Source organism: Lolium rigidum, chromosome 6, assembly GCF_022539505.1.
Source record: "Lolium rigidum isolate FL_2022 chromosome 6, APGP_CSIRO_Lrig_0.1, whole genome shotgun sequence".
Taxonomy (NCBI): domain Eukaryota; kingdom Viridiplantae; phylum Streptophyta; class Magnoliopsida; order Poales; family Poaceae; genus Lolium; species Lolium rigidum.
The window spans coordinates 318,289,817-318,307,509 of NC_061513.1; the positions used below are offsets into that span (position 1 = coordinate 318,289,817).

At 41.3% G+C, this 17,693-nt stretch overlaps 2 long non-coding RNA genes across 2 annotated transcripts; both read left to right on the forward strand.

Annotated features, from left to right (window-relative positions):
- The first annotated feature begins 485 nt into the window (after positions 1–485).
- On the forward strand, positions 486–1,286 carry LOC124668661. The gene is made up of 3 exons (XR_006991781.1): positions 486–705; positions 812–1,138; positions 1,235–1,286. It is a non-coding gene; the product is annotated as an uncharacterized LOC124668661 (long non-coding RNA).
- A 4,635-nt stretch (positions 1,287–5,921) lies between these two features.
- On the forward strand, positions 5,922–10,786 carry LOC124665855. Its single transcript, XR_006990714.1, has 4 exons — positions 5,922–5,992; positions 7,696–7,821; positions 9,175–9,332; positions 10,409–10,786. It is a non-coding gene; the product is annotated as an uncharacterized LOC124665855 (long non-coding RNA).
- Positions 10,787–17,693: the final 6,907 nt, after the last annotated feature.

Sequence of the window (17,693 nt, forward strand, 5' to 3'; positions counted from 1 at the left end):
TTGTGTGTGTAGCAGCTTTAGGGTCTGGCACCGCTTTGACTGGGTGTAGAAAATTCTGTTGCTCTCTCCCATCCTCCATCGACATCTCATTCTCCGCCACCGCGTAATCCTGGATAACTAGGGAGGGCGCGGCCTTGCGCACGTCTAATACATGGCCTGGGCGGTCGCTGGATGTGGACGCGAAGGCGTCGGATCGAGTGGCGCCGGTGTCATGGCTGACGGAATCGTTACCAGAGGCGGCGTCGGCCCTCACTCCCCCTCCCCCCCGCGCGCTCCATCGGCGCAAGCCCTAGCCCGCCATCATTCTCTGCAGCCTCCTCTACGTTAGTTCCCTGCCGCCATTGCCCCGGGCATCGCGGTTCGACCTGAGGAGCAGTGTCTCCCGGCTGCGATTGGCAAAGAGTACCGGGACGGAGGTGCTCGAGGAGTAGGACGGCGAGCGATGTCCCGGGCGGAGTCCCGCCGCATCGTCCGAGCTCAGCCACGCTCGTGGCGACAATCACGCGACGGAAGTGTGTTTGTATTTCTGTTTGGTCGATTAAATTTTTGTTTGTTTTGTTATGTAAAAATGAGAACTTCAGTTTTGTTCATGTGAAATCGCTTACTGCAGAATCTTTCTGAATGGGCGATAAGATGATTTCAGTTGCATCCTGCTGTACAAAATCTGCGTGGTCTGGTCTTCAAGTAGAGGTCTCCTGGAAAGTGGTAAGAGAGTACGTTCTTATCTTATGTTTCCTATGTTTCTTTTCAAGCGATCTGTATCAGAGTAGCTATACTATTGATCTGTTGTTTCTTATGTGAAAGTTCGTAGGTTCGTGGCCTCTCATGACTCATGGTTTCGTTTCTCTTCATGCCGCCATATTCTTCCGCACTTGGTTGATTCCACCTCTTGTGTCTAACTCGAGGTGACCGGATCTGTCCTATCACACGGACGCTCCGCCGGAGTGTAGAGCTGGCCGGCTCAGCCGCGCTCTGCATTTGTGCCTCATCTGTCGATTTCGCCTCTTGCGCAGCTGTTAGATTAATTTGTCTGGTTCAGTGGTTGCCTCTGCCCTGCGGCCGTTGCCGTACTTCATCTGGACGGTCCAATGTCTGTCCGTCGTTCTTGCCGCCTTGACAGTCATTTGCTTTGCATCAGGTTGCTTCCTTGCCCGTCCTTTGCTTTGCATCAGGTTGCTGCCTTGCCCGTCCTTTTCTTTACATCAGGTTGAACCATTGAGGTGTTTTTTGGCAGCCCACTCTGTTTTGCTTCTGCTCTGCGGCCAGGGAGCCATCGACATCATTGTCTGTTAATGCTCCACATCGGCTAGCAGGTACTGCTTTCAGTTTATAAACAATTACTTATCATGTTGTTGTAACATAACGATGGTAAACACTGAACATTATGTTGGAAATTCTTGATCGACACTTTGTCCAATGATTACAAAAATAACATCCCTAATATAAATGGAAAAGGCCGATTAGAAATTACAATAAGATAATACAGGCTTTAACAAAATCAAGACAATTGTTTCTAGGCGAAATTCAATCACTTTCCCAATTAACTATTTACTTTTATTTTCCCCATAGCAGTTTTTGTATGTGCATGCAATTTCAGTGTGCACTGGTTTTCTGTAGATTCTTTTAAATGAAAATGCTAACTTTATTGACATACAAACATAAGTACATTAGATCAAACATAAACACATTTAATTCCTTTCCTAATATACAAATATGTAAAAAAAGCTACATGAGGTGCAGTAGATGTTCTTTTATTCGGTTAGTTTTTTTGAAATAAGGAACTCAGAGAAAGGGAATTTTGCAGATGGTCCATTTGTTTCAGTTTGTGAGTCGTTCTACATTGTGTAACCGAGATTCATGGCTTGCAATTTGTATATGAAAGAAGCATCCATCTGATATGAATGCCATACAAGGTCATGTGTGTCATGACTCAAATGACAAAATTAACAGGTGTACTGAACAACTTTAGGTCGCAACTGTGGTTTTTTCCCCAGTACATCATAGAGGTGCCCTTGCAAGAGTAAAAGAAAACTCTCCTGTTTTTCACATGTCCCTTGGTTAGCTATAAGAAACGAACTTCGATGTATACTTCCTAAATTGAACATATGTACTATTTTCTCCTATTACTTTTTTCCCAATTCTACGATACCCAAGGAAAGCATGTTGTCATTTTCAGTGAGAAGCTAATTTAACTACTGTTAAGTGTCTTATAATGCTAAAGGAACACATAGTGCCTCAGAATCTGATCTCCTAGCATTTGTTAACCTTGTGTTGTTATTTTTATTGTGTACCTGAGCTAACCATGTTCCACAAAAATGCATTAGTAAAGTTAAAAAGGTGCACATGCCTAGACTAAATTTCTAAGAGAACTGCGTGCTCTCAAGTGTTCTAAGACCAGCAACACATGCATTAATGATGAACCATTTGGACTGCAACTAGACATGTTTCTCTGGTTCAGCCCATTCATTTTTCTTCTTGATTGATTTTCTTAGTTAACTAATTTGGACAGTTTGGAGGTGCTACAACACGTCAGGAAATGCTGATGTCGCCATGTCAGTGCCTAATGCCTCGGCATAGAATTTGGCATTTCCTAGCTTATTTTAGCCGTTTCCCGTTTTTTTTGTTTTTTTGTAAGATGTTCACTACTCTTGCTTTAACAGTATGCAATCAATATTATCGATCAATCCAATGCCATGTGAGCTATCATTTTCCTCTTTTTGGTTCTTTGTGCTTGACAACATGTACTTCCTGATAATGCAATAATAATACAAGTGAAATGGTGCATTTTTGAGCATTTGCAGTTTGGCCATTTATATTTTCATGAAGAAACATTCATTATTTTTAGTTCATATTTTGTTGCCGTTTGCCCCACCAAGGGAGGTGTGGAAATAATATTGTTCCCACATGAAGGAATCATTTTGTAAACTTGGGGTATTGTTCTTAACTAGACTATATTTGCTAAGCCTTCTGCTCGGATTATTTGCATTTCCACTATGTTGGATTTAATCCGTGTCTTCCAATAAGCGCCTTTCTATACTAAAAAATCATACTTGCAAACAGGTTAGAAGTGCAAACATGGGGATTTCATCGATCAAGGATGTGTCGGGCCCAAGCTACCGGTGGAAAGACGTTTTGCTCATTGCATGGTTCTAGGAATAAAAGGATCAAGAAACACATCAAAATTTATATAAGTTGGACTTTGTTGGCCGTGAGGTATTCCTACACAAATCCAAACATTAGATTTACTTGCTCTCATTTACCAATGAGTTCATAATGCTGCCTAAACTTATTTACTCCTCTCTCTACATAAATTGCTTGAATTATCATCCAGATTTGATGGACCACAACTTCGTCCATGTTATCCTCTCATTTATATCACTATAATGTCAGGTTTGACAACATTATCATAGAAAAATTAAAACAAACAATTTCTGCACCACAAAGATAATGCAAGATATTGGTTTACCGAAGCTTATGTTCACCCTGGTCCACACGATTCAGATCTAGAATTAACCAATATAGTCAAGATATATTCGTTTTCGTATGTTTATGTGTAAATGATCAGCACCCATTAAAAAATAAAATTCTATTGCTATTGTACAACTCTTTGCTAGCAAGCTCAATTTTCAAAGCCAGGTTGCTAAATTTCATCTGAGACATGGAATAGCTCCCAAGGATAGTCGCCGGAATAGAGGAGGTGAAGCAGAGCAAGGGTAGGCAAGAAAGAAGGATAAATTAGTAGATCATTATCCCCAACTAAATTTGGTCATCCTCAAGCAAGCTAGGTAAATCTATGTCAAAGCCTCAAAGGGCACAAATAATTGATTCTCTGAACTAAAATCGACTCTTGCTTTTTTCTGGTGTCATGATTTTATTTCGGAGAGGGGAAATATAAAATTAGAAGGGGAAAGAAAAGACCCTCAAATTTATGCTATTTGGATGAAGTTAAGAACTCATGTAGCTACCGTTGTTCTCTATAGTAGCATTTTCCTTACATATGTGTTGAAGAATGAAGAGTTCAGAAATGAAGTAGAACATACTATTTTGAGACCAACCAGGAGGAAGTTGTTGCTTTAGTTTCAGCTATAGCAGTGGGGGTGTATGATGTGAGCTTTTACATGCTAATTTAACTAATTTTCTTCCATACTAATCTCTGAAAATATAATAAGCGTGCTCTGAATTTAGAACTGATGTGGTGCTCCTGTGTAGTGAAATGCTTGCATGTATGCTGTTGGTTTTGGTGTTCTGAAACTAAACTGAACTCTGGTCTTTGTAGGTTTAGTCGTCCCCGTGGCAGTTGTGGTCGATGATGAAGGAGGCGGTGTCTTCCCGGCCGCGGTGAACGGGCATGGTTTTGTCCTCCTTGGTGCCTGTCGTAAGCCGAGTTCTCTGTCCTGGCGATGAGGAGGGGCGAGCTGCGGATGGCCAGGATCAGCGCGTTGCTAGATAGTATTCTGTTATGTATAGCCAGAGGACCACGAAAGATACATAAGATTGCACACTAGAAGGTATAATTATCCCTTCTATATTTCTTACTTACGCTGATTTATTCAGTAGAGATTTTGACCAGATATAAAGTATCTGCCCGCAACATACTATACTGATGTATAATCAAATTTGCAGAGCTTGCATTGGCATTGTAGAAGACGATACTTTGGTCTTTGACTATATAGTAGATTCGACGCTGAAATTGACCATCTTCAGGTACAATAGATGCGAGAAGATCCAGGACCACCGTGCTTTGAGATCAACGTGAAATAATCTTTTGTTCATCGGTATAGCAATCATGCTATGACTTAGGTTCTCTATATATAATAGTTCTTTTGCATTACCCTCTGAGATTACCAATTGATCATCCATTGTAGTACGATGATCAATATGCAGGAGTTATTATTAGCTTATTTACTTGATCCTCAAGATCAACCTTTTATGCAAAAAAATTGTGTGTACCTTGTATCAGATTTTATCACCAACCATCTTAAAACCCATTGTTTAAACCAGAGAATCTTCATTACTTCCATCAATTCAAGTGTGGGTTTAAAATTATTACTGCCATCTTATTACACAGTTGGCGCGGCGTGCCGCCGCGCCCATCTATGCTATTTACTATACTAAACGTGAACCACTTTGATTTTTGACAGAATTTTGGGCTTCTTTTCGAATTAACGTTGTGCTGACACGATGTTTTGATTCGCACTGACTTTTTCCTGTGTACGTTTTGGTGTTCCGTAGCAATTTTGTCGAAGCTTTTAAATTTTCTTTCCTCTCACTATGACTTATTTTGGTCCCTTCATTGTGTGGCTAGAGCCTTAAAAGGAAAGAGGTGGTCAAAGCGGTGGTACACTTCCCACGGAGATTTTGTCAGACCACGAATTATTATGTCGTCTCCTTATCTGTTTCTCCTCCCCTCTCTTCAATCCATTCTCTCCTCGGGACGATTCACCGACGAGGCCGCCGGCGGCATCCTAAATACCCGCACGAGGAGGCTCACACCCAGCATTCGTGGCCGCTCCCAGCGGCTTCACTGACTCGCCGCCGGCGTTTCATCTATGGTGAGCAGAGGAGAGGCGGCGCCACACACGCCGAGCCGGTGCTCGCGGGAGGTGCGGGAGGAGGAGGGTATCCCGGAGCTTGAGGAGGAGGACGATGCGGTGGTCTTCAAGGAGGTGTCCAGCGAGCGCCCAGTGCCTGGCGCCTGCAGCTGCCGCAGCTCGCTCGACGGCATGAGCGATAGCTTTGCCGAGGACAGCACAGACGATAACAGCGTCGTCGATAAGAGCGTGGTCGCTGGGGGTGGCGTGGCGCCACGGCAGGCGCCGGCGCAGCCTCCCGTGCCGCCGGCGCACCGGCAGTCTTGCGAGAACACGCACGTTGCCGGCGAGATCAAGGCGCAGTTCGCTCCAGCAGCGGTTGCAGTTTGGGCGCTCGCGCCAATACTCGAGGTCTGAGAGGCGGAGCTATCAGTACCATCGCCGGAGCTCAGTATACCATGGTGAGCTCAGTATATGTACAAAAACTTTGCTTGCATTTTGTTCTGTGAGACTGCGACTGAAATTGTTGATGTGATGCCAATTTGGGGCACTGAAGATTGGATTATCATGATCACTATTCACTAGCATGGTGAGTTTGTTCGGTAGGGCAGGTTTATTGGAGGAAGCACCTGATTTATTGATGAAATCCCCATTTGCCAAGAAATGTCCTGAGCTATGGAGAATTCTGCTAAGCTCCTGTGTAGCATTAAAAGATTTGTCCATTGGTGTTCATGCTGCTGAACAGGCACTGGAGCAAGAACCAGATGACATGTCAACACATATATTGCTTTCAAACCTTTATGCTGCTGCAGCAAAATAGGACTTTGTTGCTAAATTAGGAGAAAGATCAGAGGAATGGTACTTGAGAAGGAACCTGGGTTGAGCTGGATTAAGATTAAAAAGATGGTCCACTTGTTCTCTGCGGACGATGAATGTCATACTCAGATAGCTGACTGTCGTGGCGAGTTGCTTAGACTTATGGGAAACATGGAGTTGTTGAAGGTCCGAACATGAATTGCTTTCAAGTGGCTAAAGTGCCATAATAGATTTCAGTTGGGGTGCATTTGACTTGTTTTCCTTTGAGGACTGATGGTTGATAAGGACCTGGGATGAACTGTATTTAGATTTACAACATGGTTCATGTCTTCTCTGCAGTGCTGATGGTTGGAAGAAATCTAATGGTTGAAAATATAATTGTGAAAATGAGTTGCTGCGAAGCGGCTAAGTTGGGATATGCTAAGAAATTTGGAGCGTGCTAATTAAACATTTATTTACTGCATCTGCCCAAGTCGTTGGAATACACTACTGTTCACTTACTAATTAAGAGTGCATTTTTGTTCTTGTGACATAATTCTACTAAGTCCATTTTTTTTTTGTAAATCAACAATGCAATTTCTGCCCATCTAAAGCCTTATTACAGTATATGATATTTGCTGGGACTTTAGTCTGATCACCCCTAGGTAAACCTCATTGCCTATCTACATAGATCCTCAAGATTAGCATGGCTCGATGGTAATAATATTGCTCAGCTACAAATACTTGCAGTTTGTGCCTTGTGACTTGGTAAGGCAATCATTTATCAGGCATACATAATATTTTCCATTAACGGCTCCGCGTGTTTGGAGAAACTTAATGTGGAACGATTATAGTTAGTGCTATAAGAATTTTCTGATTTTCTGGAAAAAAATATTCGAAACAGAAAACCTATAGATCGGGATATGATACTTCCCATGTGTTCTAAATCCATTGTGCTCCTGGATTATATGAAATCCATATATAGTAGGATTTACTATTAATAACTACTTATCATAAATAACATAGATAGTTCTTTGTGTTCAATTTATGAGTTACATGAGCGTAGAGTACATTATTTCTCTTTATTTGGCTGTATTGCTTGCGGTGATCATTTTGGGCATTCCCATAATTCATGAAAAGGATTTATAGATTGTATATGATGATTATTTAAAATTTTATTTCTCTTTATTTGGCTGTATTGCTTGCGGTGATCATTTTGGGCATTCCCATAATTCATGAAAAGGATTTATAGATTGTATATGATGATTATTTAAAATTGATCCCACCTGCAATCCCTGTTTTTGCTAAATGGTTCTCCAGGGACCATGGCAGGTTTGTATAAAACTTGATAGTTTTTTGTGCATTGCAGGTCCTCTACAATATTATCGGAGAAGAAAAAACTTTGTCCTATATTCTCCCCGCAGTCCATCGGAGATGCAATGTTAAACCGATGGGTTTAGAAAAAACTGATGCGACCATGGATAGATTATGCAATGTATGATCCCTTCTTACTGACCCTTTAAACTTAGTAATAGTAGATACATCCAAATTTTGACAAAGTTAAGAAACTTTTGGTGGGATGGAGGGAGTACATGTTACCGTCTAGCAATTAACTCTTTGTATTCTTTCTTTTCTAGCCAACATTATTATGCATATGTCCTATCTTAGCTCTGTATCTGGCATAAACACTTAATGAGTTGCAATAAAAAAAAGGTAAAAACTCATGCTAAATTGTGTATAAGCTTTATCAGTACTGTACCAACTCCAGGTAGTGGTGGATATAAGCAAAAGGTTGGTACAAAATTCTACGAAAGTAGCAGATAACTACAGAATTTGTATATTCAATATAGTTTAATAGGTCGTCTACATGTGGCATGCATACTAAGTATCTCATGCCGTCGTTTAGATGTGTCTTGGTCAGTGTGTTGAACATTTTATTCCTAGGTAACATGCTGTCATTTCCAAGCCGACAGCTATCTCGCATGTAGTACTTTTTTTTTGGAAGTGTTCTTCTTATAATAGTCTACCAGATACTATTTTTCTTGAGGCTACATGGCAAGTTGCCTGCTTCTAAAAAGTGCAACAAATCTGAGATACAATTTGGATTATGTGCCTTTATCAATACTGTGCTGCAACTACCCTACTCTTATAGTTTTACCAGCTTCATAGCAGCTAAGACCCTATCATCTGGGAGACTTTTTCGGTCCTATGCATTCTGTCTTACTTGATCGGTTAGCTTATGTGGGAGGTGTATACATCATGCTCCTTCTACTCTAGCAATTGGGTTCGGGTGGGCTGCAGTTAAGGTTCAACTTGCTGTCATCAAGGAGAGAGAGAGAGTCGAGACTATCCGTACTTAGCGCTGTTGATGTCTTAGATGGCAGCCAATTGTGGATGACAACAGAAATCTTGCAAAGTTTTGTTTTGACTTTGTCGTGATATTTTATGGAGCACTGCAAGTTTGAGTCTTCATTGTTGATTTAGTTAACCCCTTTACGACGATAAACATGTTGTATCTAGCGAGAGAGTATCACATCTCTACTATAATTACATTAAGTCAGGAGAACTGTAGGCTAATAAGATGCCATATTACTACAGCTATAATGATCATTTGGAGGTATAGCTAAAAATTAACTTTAGTAACTTATATTTAATTTCATACGGAACATGAATAAAGAGGTATCGAATGAAAGTGTCAATAATATCTTACCTAAAGAACGGAAAAGAGGTGGGCCAGTAACATTTATTCTATACTTTGTGTGTTGATTCCTTTTTCATTCATGCTGGGATTTCCTCTGTTTTCTTCCTACAATGTGTATTGCTGAAATGCTCACTTCTGCATGTTTAGGTGATTCACTCATTCAGTTCGAAGTGTGCCAAAAGAATTGCTATACATCAGGAAGTCGGGGCACGTGTAGCTTGATCAAGGCATCATGGAGGAATAGTACGCCTGACCTTGATGATCTTGATGCCGCAGTGTCAAGCACATCTAGCTTCCTATCTCAGGTATGGCTCTGCCCTTCCCTCCCTCTCTTACTGCACAACTCTCATGTACGGTAGTGGTATTGAATTGGTTGTAATATTCCAGAAAGAGTGAGAGGGCAAAGATGGTGGTTTGGTAGGCTGGCAGGGTGTTGATGTAGTAGATCGACATGCTCTTAATTTGCATCATTAGTCCACCCAATGTGCATACGAAACGAAGTTCAGACAATTTTGAGATGTCGTTGTGGTTGTGTCAGCACTTGTGAGGTCTTAAATGTTGCTCCAAATATTTAGTTTACCATTTTGCAATCAAGTTAGAGAAAAATGAAGGATATAAAGATGACACAACCTTCTATATTCTTACCATTTAGACAAAAACATGTTTCTCAATTCTATCAGTCTGTTGGTAGTTCTTTTAGTTAGTCATAACATGAGAATTCTTATTGTCTTCCTCTCTTATTTTCATAATAAGAAACCTCTTGTGGTGCCAAAGAAAACAATTTTCCTTTTTTGAAGTTCAATTCATGCATGCTAGAGGGGTTGTGAAAATGAATACCCGGTCAAATAACTGGAGACAAAAAAAAATGTCAGGTTCCGCAACAGTATCTAGGAGAAGTTGGTGTGAAATCTACAACAAATTGAAGGAGTCGTGTGTGTAGGAGAAGTTGGTGTGAAATCTACAACAAATTGAAGGAGTCGTCTGTGTAGGAGAAGTTGGTGTGAAATATACAACAAATTAAAGAAGTCGTGTGTCTTAGAAAACCTTAAAAGAAGGTGACTGAGAGTACATAACCATGATAACAATAGTGCTAACCAGAACTTAGCTGTCATTTTAGGTAGGCAGTAACCTAGGTTTTTCAAAAACAAGTTCAACCAGCCCCCAATATTAAAATTGTTCCCTATCAAGGTTGGCCACCATGTCATGGCCCGGTGCATGCCGCCACCATGGATTGTTGATCCTATCGACGGAAGGTGGTGCAATATTGTTCAGCACGAAGTAATATAGTGCAATATATAATGGGTGTGCTCTTCAGTTAAACTAATGTATGTATTGCCTATATTGAATATGCTTATGTCCTTGTGGTTTTCCCTGCTCTTAGTTTCAAAGAAGTCCATCACTGGTCTAATGTTGGGAGTTCCAGTGACGAACAAAGCGATCCCTTGACACCAGAAGGAGCAGATGTTCCATCCCTTGATTCATTGGACAAATACATGGACAACCTCATCCTCGCTTCCAACGACAACACCAGAGGCAAAAATAATTACAGTTCCCTCCTAGCGGAGTAGTCTATGATATATTTTAAGTCGTAGTTCTTGCATGTGTGTCTTGCTCTAATTTAACAGAATCGACTGCTCAGTTTGTTATGTTCATGTAATAAGATCTCCTAACAGTCTCAGTATCATGGTCTTTTCACGCTGGAGCACACTTGCATGTAACATATTATCCAATCCCACCGCAGATTCCCCGCATAGGTACATAATATTACGGAATATTTGTCATTATTTGACTAGCCTAGCTGTTTTAGTTGATCCAGTTCATTATACATATTGCAATTTTTATAAGGAATAGATATTACAATCTAAGTGGTGTATTCATATCATTTCATCTATTTTTCCATCAAATACTAGCGCGGCGTGCCGCCGCGCCAATCATTGCTAGTACATATAAATCATGTATGGAAGTCTATTTACGTGTTGAACTGAGAAAAAATCGAAACGAATGGCTCTAGCGTCTTTCCGTGTCGTGTCTTCCCCGAGTGGGCCAATATGTCACTTTGGGCTGCCTCCGGGCCAAATAGGCCATGACGTTTGCTGCTGGGTTAGCCATTGGCATTGGAATTAGGCTATAAGAACTGCCGGTAGCATGCCAGAACGAGTAGGGCCGGCCAAGTGCGAGGCACACTTAAATTGCTTTAGTATTTTATTTATTGATTGATCTATTGTAAGTAGCATATATTAGAAATTTAAAATTTGGTAAAGAAGATAGATGACTTTATAAGATGGTGAGAAAAAAATTGATTTGCATACCCAATATAAAAATCCTAGCTCCGCCACTGCATGGGATGTATACTACGAATTTCCTCCCCACGTGTGAGGGGCCATGGTCTGCCACGCATCCAAGGCCCCAAGGGCACAAGAGGCAGAGCGGACAGGCGGCGTCGCTGGCGAGGAGAATGGAACCTAGATTCTGAAGCCCTTGTGGCTTGTGCCTCTTTAAGTTGGATGAATTCAAATACATGAATAGGAAGATGGTATTGCCAATTATAGGTCGATTGAGGTTATACTAAATCTCACTCGATTCCTGAAAAGTGCAATCCTTAGCTTATTGAATAGTGCAAATTTAAGCTTTTTGAGGGGAAAAGTGCTATTATGTGAAGAAGTGTTGGTTGCAGTTTTCACTAAACTGAAATCGTACTATAGTAATCGATTGATACATTATAAAATCTTTGCCAAATTAGACATAGAAGAAACTATAGTAAAAATACGGTTGGGAAGGGCAGGTCTTCAAGGCGGGAGGGAGCTGGGTCGCATAGACGCCGAGCATGGCACAAGCTTAGTGATGCTGTCTTTTGTAAAAAGATACTTCGGTTAGTTGTGTTGACATGATTTCTTCCGTGATTCTCTCGCATCGCTCTAGGATAAATTATGAGTGTTTTCCCTGTTGAGTTGTATAGTTGAACAACGATGCTTTCATGCTTAGCTTCTGGGCTTACATACTGGGTGGGTTGAGGAGGATCTTGTAAGAGTTTGGTTTCTTCTAATAGAAATCAAGATCTCACATTTCATCACCAAAAAGGGAGGAAAAATACAGAACCTGAGAATCATAATGTCTTTCCCAATTGATTCCTACATGATTGTATTTGAACTACAATTTTTTTTCCAAGATGACACCCAAGATGGGAGCCGGTTCCACTACTAAGCAATAATGGGACAACATTTGGACAACATCCACGTGCAAAATAAGAAAGATATTGGAAACTAGATCAAAAGGATCAAAGGACCAAATAGAGTGACCGAAAACCTAAATTCATACCAGTAAAAAACTCAATTTCAAAACCATCCACTTAGAGACAGAGAGTCCAGCCCCCGGTTGTTCGCATGGCATTGGTATGTCCACAGTTCTCCGTATGTGGATAGCACGATGAACTGCCACCACTCTGGTAGCTCAGATTTAGTAGATCCAATAAGACATTGGATCACCGAAATCACCGGTGAACACACCAAAGCCTATGCAGTTCAAGTCAACAAGACAATTTCATCAACTTATCATTACATCGTGTGCGGGCGGTGGAAGCTATGAATTTCTCCGACCATGTTCATACAAGATAGCCGAAGAAGGCTCACCAAGTGCTAAGAACTGCTTGTCGAATTTGGTAGTTGCAAGTTCTAAAGCTTAACCTTGCACACATGTGTTTTCTTTTTTTTGCAAAATTTAGAAAAGAATGTATAAATTAGGCACATGCTTTAGAAAATATTGGGTCTACCAAGTTGCATAACACTATATAACATTTCAAACACAATTATAAATTATTCAATGAAAATAAGTCATCACCATGTATTGAAGAGAGCAGGTTCCACATTAGACCATGGGATGTATACTACGAATTTCCTCCCCACGTGTGAGGGGCCATGGTCTGCCACGCATCCAAGGCCCCAAGGGCACAAGAGGTAGAGCGGACAGGCGGCGTCGCTGGCGAGGAGAATGGAACCTAGATTCTGAAGCCCTTGTGGCTTGTGCCTCTTTAAGTTGGATGACTTCAAATACATGAATAGGAAGATGGCATTGCCAATTATAGGTCGATTGAGGTTATACTAAATCTCACTCGATTCTGAAAAGTGCAATCCTTAGCTTATTGAATAGTGCAAATTTAAGCTTTTTGAAGGGAAAAGTGCTATTATGTGAAGAAGTGTTGGTTGCAGTTTTCACTAAACTGAAATCGTACTATAGTAATCGATTGATACATTATAAAATCTTTGCCAAATTAGACATAGAAGAAACTATAGTAAAAATACGGTTGGGAAGGGCAGGTCTTCAAGGCGGGAGGGAGCTGGGTCGCATAGACGCCGAGCATGGCACAAGCTTAGTGATGCTGTCTTTTTTAAAAAGATACTTCGGTTAGTTGTGTTGACATGATTTCTTCCGTGATTCTCTCGCATCGCTCTAGGATAAATTATGAGTGTTTTCCCTGTTGAGTTGTATAGTTGAACAACGATGCTTTCATGCTTAGCTTACGGGCTTACATACTTGGGTGGGTTGAGGAGGATCTTGTAAGAGTTTGGTTTCTTCTAATAGAAATCAAGATCTCACATTTCATCACCAAAAGGGAGGAAAAATACAGAACCTGAGAATCATAATGTCTTTCCCAATTGATTCCTACATGATTGTATTTGAACTACAATTTTTTTTCCAAGATGACACCCAAGATGGGAGCCGGTTCCACTACTAAGCAATAATGGGACAACATTTGGACAACATCCACGTGCTAAATAAGAAAGATATTGGAAACTAGATCAAAAGGATCAAAGGACCCAATAGAGTGACCGAAAACCTGAATTCATACCAGTAAAAAAACTCAATTTCAAAACCATCCACTTAAAGACAGAGAGTCTAGCCCCGGTTGTTCGCATGGCATTGGTATGTCCACCACAGTTCTCCGTATGTGGATAGCACGATGAAATGCCACCACTTTGGTAGCTCAGATTTAGTAGATCTAGTAAGACATTGGATAGCAAGACAATTTCATCAACTTATCATTACCTTGTGTGCCGGCGGTGGAAGCTATGAATTTCTCCGACCGTGTTCATACAAGATAGCCGAAGAAGGCTCACCAAGTGCTCATAACTGCTTGTCGAATTGGGTAGTTGCAAGTTCTAAAGCTTAACCTTGCACACATGTTTTTTTTTTTTTTTGCAAAATTTAGAAACGAATGTATAAATTAGGCACATGCTTTAGAAAATATTGGGTCTACAAATGTGCTCTCGAGTAGAGTTGTCTACTGCAAATTGCAAAGCCAGCAGAAAGTAAAATACGTAGCAGTAATGCTAAGAGCAGGTCTAACAGACCCTGTAAAAGGGGCAAACCCGTATAATAACCGCCGATTTGAGGGTTTCGCGTCTACCCGGCCGTCTAGCACGCCCCGTAAAAACGCCCCCCGCATCGTTTTTTGCTGTTTTGGACTACGGGGCGGGTCGTCGCCCTCTACTTGTGCGGGGTGGGAGCGGGGATAGTGGGCGAAACCACTATCCCAATTCCGAAAGCGCGCGCGGACATTTCAGTTGTCCCCATCCATTTCCCCCCGCGCGCCGCCGCAGCCACCCGCGCGCCGCCGCCGGGATCCGTCAGATCCGCGCCCCTCCGCCGTCCGCCGACCCGCGCCGACCTGCGTCGACGCCCGCCGCACCTCCGCCGCACCCCCGCCGAAGTTCCGCGTCCCTCCGCGCGCGCCGCCGCCGTCCAGCCGTGGTCTTCTCCGCCGTTTGTCGCCGGTGAGTATTCCGCCGCGTTCTTCTTCGTTGCCGCCGGTAAATTGGTCGGATTTCGGGCTGATGTATGGTACCCCGTGGTAGATGGCTTCGGAGGATGTGCACATGGCGGATTTGGAGGCGACGTCGACCGATTGGTCGTCGTCGGATTCCGATGATTCCGACATGCTCTTACGTACCTTGATTCCAACATTTATTTTATGTCAATGTTGTGTTGGTTTTAATATCCAAATTGTCAAAACACCCTGTTTTGAGGGGACGGAAACTCGGACGAGCTAGCAGAGCCCGTATCCCCACCCCGTAAAATAGAATATACAGGGCCCTTTACTCGTGTTATACGGGGCGAAAAAATACGGGGCCTGTTAGACATGCTCTAAAAACACTTGTACCGGACGTTGATTCCAGATTGCAAGAATGAACATGCTGCATCATCTATGAATTATTATTGTATACTAGATCATGAAGGCGGGCGTTGCCTCGCCCGTCCTTCTTGAAGAAAGGAAGAGAAATAATTTAGAACAATAGACATATGATATGATTTGAACAGTTCAAGCTGCAGTGGCTCGTTGCAAAAGGTATATTTATTTTAAAGAGTTAAGCAGTTTCAGAGTAGAGATGAACTCAAACACATATATATAGGAAGAGAGCATTTCCTCTAATTTAACACGACAATACAATAAAGTGAAAAGCAGCCCTTCTACTATTTGCATTGTAAACTCCTCTAATCTAGCATCAAATACAATAAATTGAATTTCCAGACAACAATGCTTCTAGTTCAATCAGTTTCAACCCTCGCTACTGGATATGCCAAATTCAGCCGAGAAAAGATTTCAAACTTATCCAAATATCAGGGTGAAACTATTAACTATAATCTTTTATGGGTTAGACTTTGTATATTAAAATCAAGGGCAAATAAGTGATCAGCAGCTCAATAATTCAAGAAAAAGCAACTGTTACATTTTTTATTTTGCTTCACAACAAATAGTCTCAAATAATACTGATTATAGTACATATGTCGAGATAACCCGAACCAATATGATGACTTGATGAGGTGATATAATTCAACCTTATTCGGACCACAAGCAACTACATTCTTCCAGGTAGTTTTGTCTGCCACTCATGTCCTTGCATTCCATTAGAAGGCCAAATAAAGGACCATCTGTATACTTCACAGCCATCACACATCCTGCTACATGTCTTGATCACAGTAAAACCTAAGTATCTAAAATATGAACAGACTTCTCAGCCTAACCGTGTTGGTTTAGATCTCCAATGAAAGAAGCGCCGTTCCATTAATAAAAGCACATAAGAATAATTCGTAAATGGGCATGCATAAAGTAAGCAGATATGACATGTGAACTAAGTCACAATGAACCCAATAAGGCTATACACAATAGACTACAGAAAGGTTCTTCGTGGAAATGAAAATTACTCCCAAATAAGTTCAAGCTGTTCTCTCACCAGTGTAACCTAATTTCCTGTATTCTTACATGATATACAAAGCAAGTACACAACCAAAGCTTCTTCTGTGTAATATAAAAGGGAATGCAGTACTGTAGACAGAGTGACATGGACCATACAACAAGATTTTTACAGATTTAGTGACACTGCGACATCCAACATAACCCAAATAATTCAGAGCCGGTAGGAGCCAGAAAGCAATGAAATTAGTGCATACCTGATTTCTCTGTAACATGCATATCTATGTCTCTTAATAAGAACATGTTTGATAGAAGTAGCGCGAGGAATATCGATATTGCTAGAGCTTACAAAAACTATGGGCGTTAGGCCTTCTATAAGGTAAACCACTAATGTCCTTATAAGAATCTAATCATTTGAATCCAAAAAGTACATGGATTTGTCGTTTTACTAAAATGACTAATGTCAAGTCCTCAAAAATCTAGTACTAACAAAGAACCTACAAAACAAATATGGAACCAGTAGCAACACAATATTCGTCCACCTAGAAACAAATATGGAACCATTACAAACTGACTAATGTTCTCTTACCTATATTATGGGGAAAGACAAGTTGTTTAACCTAAGTACACTTGAGCACCTCTCACTGAGAATTACAGAAAATGTAAGAGAACATGCCTTGCTTGTGTCTGCCTCACGGCGCAAGTACTGGTAATAGTATGGTTGCAGCATCCCTGTGCCTTTTTCAGGTAGTTTGATGAGTTCTGAGAAAAGAAATATGTACCATGGCCACAGTGCAAAGAAAAAGATAAGACATTATCCGCATTGATCATGAGAGATTAATTAAAGGGAAAAGCTAACAAAACTTACCAGGATTCAGCCATGTTCCATGATAATTCATCGCCATTCTCTCTTGGCTCATCAACACTTCATTCCTTGTCCCTTAGCTTTGATCATCTCATTTTCTATAACAAGAATTGAACACCATCATGGTTGTAGTAAAGATTCAGAGGTAAAACCGCATGGACGAGTGTGCCTGTCCAGCAGCCATAGTCGCAAATGAAGGCCAGACAGTTGTTGCGAGGAGTTCCTGGATAGAAATCCCAAACGAACAAGCACACCAATCCCGGAAACAAAAAAAACAGCCAGTCAGTTTGCTACCTAATGCTGGCGTCCATGAAATTACAGAGAAGATGACCAAACAGAAAAGCAACACTAAAGAAGGAACAATGCTGACGAAAAATTGGAGGACAAAGGCGAGATGGAAGAGGGAAAATAAAGATGATTGTAGCTGCACATATATATGACAGACAGAAGAAACTAACAATAACACCGAGCTTAATCACCATAATTACATGAGGAGTGTCAAAATTAAACCAACATGACTACAACGCCAGCGGCGGTTTCAGTTTGTAAAACATGATTACGGCGCTGCCTGCACGAACAAAAGGGGAGACGTTGCTTCCATCCTCGCGGCGCCAG